General features: G+C 23.7%; 1 protein-coding gene across 1 annotated transcript in view; it reads left to right on the top strand.

The window, feature by feature from the left end:
* Positions 1–5,164, top strand: part of LOC102678985 (larval cuticle protein 65Ag1-like) — an 18,996-nt gene that overhangs the window by 304 nt on the left and 13,528 nt on the right. The gene's annotated exons all lie outside the window — the stretch shown is intronic.

Raw genomic sequence — 5,164 nt, 5'->3', positions numbered from 1 at the left:
TTTTTTTTTTTTTTTTTTTTTTTTTATTGAAATTTACATAATGCAAGAAGGAGACGATGACAATCATAAGAAGATAACATTGGTGATTGATATTTATAAAATTTGAATAAAATTTTGTACTATTTTTTTTGTTTTATGCTATTTCTTTTAACTAGAACTGAAAATTTTTTCCATATAAAGATTTATAAATTGTAAAAAAAGATATCAATAATCGTTTACTGTTTCGAAGAACTTATAAATATATATAAGAAAATTTTTTTAAAATGTGGGATAAATTTTTTTAAAAATGGGGTAAATTTTTTTTGTAAAAAGAGTAATGAAAATGAAAAAGGAAAAAATTTTTAGATTAATCTATTGAACAAGTATTTAAATTTTCATTAAAATCAGCGTGTATCAATCATCGATGTTCCTTTGTAAATATTATCCTATGAACATATTATTATACTTAGATATTAAAATAAGTGATATAAAAAAAAAGGAATATTTCTCAAAGATTGATTTTATAATTTAAAAAGTTGTAGATATATTTTTACAATTTACGTAGAGTAGAGAGTGAAGATTAATTTCATTTCTTTAATCGTTTGTTATTAATAATAACTGCTTATCGTATTCAATTAAGTATGGTTGTAACATTTCATGATTATTAAGAAATTGTTTCAAAACTTACATTTTTCCTTTAACTCTTATAATATTTTTATAATATCTCAAATGTCTTGTTTCATTGTCAGAGAGTGAAGAGAAAAGTATGTGAAAGCCTCTGGAGAATTTTTCTAAAATTAATTATTTAGAAGTTTTATAAAAATAAAAAATATTTTATATATACATATATATTATAATATATTTCGTTACTTTTATCCTATTTTTAAAAGAAAGATTGAAATTTTATTTCTTGCATCCAAACTGAGTGAAAACGAACAAAATTGAATTAAGAAGCTTTTTGAATCTAATTGAAGCCTCCGTCATGTTCTCACATTTAAATCACATTAAAATTCTCATTAAATCAATTCTAATTTCAAACTTTAATTATCAAAAATTTAATTCCTTTGTATTGCTATTACTTTATTATTGCCATTAAATAATAAGCAACCAAATTACTACAAATTATCATTTTTCGAAAAGAATATTTCATCTTCATTCGACAGTTTCATCCGACCATCTTTTGTAACATTTTGTACAAAAAGATGCACGTAATTTCGTGATTCGTCGCAGATTGAAAAGAAGATAGGAAAGGACAGGGGACCGGATGTCATACTTTGAAATACATTTTAAGGACATAAGTTGAATTCGAAGAAGAACTTCCAAATATGGGATTCATTTTCAATGCTTCCATTGACCCGGTGATCCCTTTGTGCGAATTTTCGTATTTCGCGTGTGTTATAAATTCAGCCGTGTAACGAATCTCTGGAGCCTTGGTCGCGGTACGCGAACCGAATATATAAAGTTAATCTATCTTCACCCGTGGCAAGGGGATCGCTGCCAAAATTCCTTTTCTGCAGGAAGTATGCACCATTTGTTTGACCATTCTTATGCACTCCCTGCAATATTAACGTGTACTATTTTTTAGCGTACATATATTGAATTTTTCATTTAGGATTAGGAGAAAATGAATAAATACAATAGAATTATTCGAAATATTTGGTTAATAATTGGTTAGATTTAACTACTAAAATTAGATTAAATAATTTTTAAGTACAGAAATTTATTGGATAAAAGAGAGATATATTTTAAAAATTGTAAAAAACAAATTCACCATTTTTTTAAAATGAATTAGAATGTGAATATTTTCAGATATGATTTCGTGTGATAATCTATTTATTGTATAATCTATTTTAGAAATATATTTTTATATCTCCTGAAATGATGCAGAATTTTGTTTTATTTGAAATAGTAGTTACATAAAGAAATAATATTTCAAATGTATTATTTAATATCAATTCATGTCACAAATATTACTTTGTGTTTCATTGATATATAAAAAAATAATATTCCAAATAATAATACTTCAAACAATAATAATTTTTAATTTAATTATTAATATAATATATTGGACTTATTATTTTAATATGATATATAAAACATTCAATTTATTTTCAATGTCAAGAAATAAACATAGTCATGAATATAATTATTTTTATATTTGTTATATTTTGATTAATCGAAAAATAAATATTATTTATGTTGAATCTAAATATAAATAATAAATTTGTCAGTATTTGTCAGTGATTTAAACATTAAATGAAATAATATCTTGTAGTATTTATTTAATGTACATTTATCAATTTTACATTTCATAATTAACAGATAAAATTATAGAATTTTCTTAACAAATTTTTATCTTTATTTTTGTTTATTGTATTATGTTTTATATTATATTAAAAAGAATAATAAGTTCATCTTTCAAGAAATTATGAAATTTTTTGGAATAATTTTGGAAAATATTAAACGAAAAATTATCAGACTTTTAGTCAGTTGATTTACATTTAAATATCATATATATAAAACATTACATTAAATATCATAATATATAAAAATCACATAAAAATCATAAATATATTAAAGCTAATAGAAATTGTTAAAATGCTAATTAATTTTAAAAACTTATTTATTTTGTTATACATTTTATATTTTAAATTTTTTATTCTATAAATAAATTTTCACCTTATAAAAAATGATAGATAATTTTTACACATTTATTATTATATCCTATAACTTGTATCGTTTTCAACTTATACGTGAAAATGACAAGTTCACTTAAAACTGACTTGATAGAGAATGTGTTAATCTGTTTAATTGCTGTAAAATCGAATACAATGTTGTGTCTTTTAGCCTGTCATCAATTCAAATCAGAGCATCATTTTTCTTCATCTAATTTATCCATTCATAGTTAACCATAGTTAAGCGTAAATTTTCCTAATTCATGTTTAAAACTATAAATCAAAGTGATAATCATTGAATAAAGATTTTTAATTCCTAGTATTATGAAATATGTATAATATATTATATTAATTTTGTATTAATATTTTTGTATTATATTAATTTTATATTAATATTTAATTATTTTATTTTATTCAATTTGTTTTTATTTAATTATTTATATTAAATAATTATTATTTCAATACTTATTTTTTTTTCAAAATGTTAAATACTTGTATTTACTTTATGTGGAAACATTATTATATTTAATCACATATAATTATATTATAATCATATTAATGATTTAAAATAAATATTTCAAATATTTAATATAATTATATTTATAATATAAAAGATGTATTAAGCAATTTACAATTAATTATTAAAATATTATTTATTAATGTTAGTTTTATCAAAATGTTAAAATTTCATTAATTAATATTAAATAATTTTTTTAAATTGTGTTTTAATAATAAAATAATTTTTGCTATCTACTTAATCTTTAGATTCTTAACTATATGTAGAAACTGGTAATATAATAAGACAGAATAGCAGAATAATGAGAGAATAATATAGAGAGTGATATATGAGGGTAATATAACTTTAATTTATCTATAATTTAATAGTTTTTTAAATTCAGATTTTTATCCTATTTTTATACAATTTCAGTATCTCTTAATTGTTGCGCAATTCTCCAATAAAACTTCATTTCAGTTACACGCATCAAAATATGTCGTCTCAAAAGATATCTTAAATATCAGAATTTAAACGATCGAAATTAAACATTTTAACATTGAGAATTCATGTTTGTCTACGAATCTCTTATAATCTCAATTCGCAAGTTCGAACGAACTTTCCAAGGTTTTCAAGACATTCTATTACCTAACTCTTCCAGAATACATTTTTTTAAGAATAAAAGAATTCTTCTAAAAAAAAAAGCTCTTTTTTTATCAATCATTAATGAAAACATTGTTTCTTTTGCAAAGAAAATAAAAGAAATGTTCAATAAAAGACTAATTATATTTGATGTGCAAATAAATTTAAGAATAAAACTCGCGAGTGTTGTTCTCGGAGGGGTATTTTTCATAAGTGGACTTAGCCCGAGGATAACTTTCACTCTCAACACAATGTTCATTATAGAAAAAAATAACTGTCCAGGGCAACTCTTGAGAGTTTTACTCCAAAAATATTTTAACAAATAACTAATGAATGACCGACTATTATTAGTTAGACTCGCAATTAAAATTAATCATTTAATAATCAACACACACGTCGTGCGTGCGGAGTATTGAGAATGAAAGGGTTAACGAACAATTGTCCAAATATCAATTCACTCGTAACTATTTGAAAAAGAAAGACATGGAATTGTTTGCTCATCAAATTTCGCCGTTAAACGGCGAAACTTCCATTTCTTTTTCGTGTTACGCCTACGTCTCCCCCCTGTACAAATGCATGTGTCGTCTGTATGGTTCTGTAATTTGGCAATAAATCTTCCTTCTTGACCCGGGAAAAAAAGGAGTGGAGAGAGTCAAAGGATCACGTGCAACAGATGTAAGCGAGCGCCATGATGTCCTTTATAACCCACGGCTATCGGATTTCTTTTTCTAAGGTTACGCGAAAACGAACGTCCAAGAAACCGGTAAACGCGGTATTTTGACGAATCGAATTTGGTAATAGGTCATCCTCTCATACTGTGTTTCGTCATTTCGTCGAATTTTAAAATTTGATGCTCTCATCATGATTTGATGATAATTTCGATAGATCTCTTTTTTTTTGCGCACGTGAGATGTGAATTCATGTGTATTTGTGATTATAATCTATTATTTTTTCTTTTTTATTTTTTGTGTGTATAAGAATTTAATTATGAATATATACGTATAAAATATCATCGTTTTAAGAAACTACTCATCGTCGATTCTTATTGATCAACGCTTCTTTGTGCCCCCTCGTTGTAAGATACTTGGTTAGTGAACGTTTGGACCCGAATGGATGCTGAGAAATATCCTTTTGAGTCATCTATCAGTTTCTGCGTATGATTGTTAGTTCTTTTACTGTCGGTAAGACAGACAGTTTTATTTGGTTACAAATAATAAAGAGGTTTTGAAAAATTTAACATAGGAATTTTTTATAAATTCTATTTTAAATAATGAAATTTGTATGTCTATATATATAAAGAAGTTGTTATATTTTTTTAGTGATATTATTGATATTACTTGAGAAAAATGAAAAATTATTGATTAGTTGAAATTAA

Source organism: Apis dorsata, unplaced genomic scaffold (genome assembly GCF_000469605.1).
Source record: "Apis dorsata unplaced genomic scaffold, Apis dorsata 1.3 scaffold_598, whole genome shotgun sequence".
Taxonomy (NCBI): Eukaryota; Metazoa; Arthropoda; class Insecta; order Hymenoptera; family Apidae; genus Apis; species Apis dorsata.
Note: the sequence above shows the minus strand (reverse complement) of the source record. Positions and strands in the feature narration are given on the sequence as shown.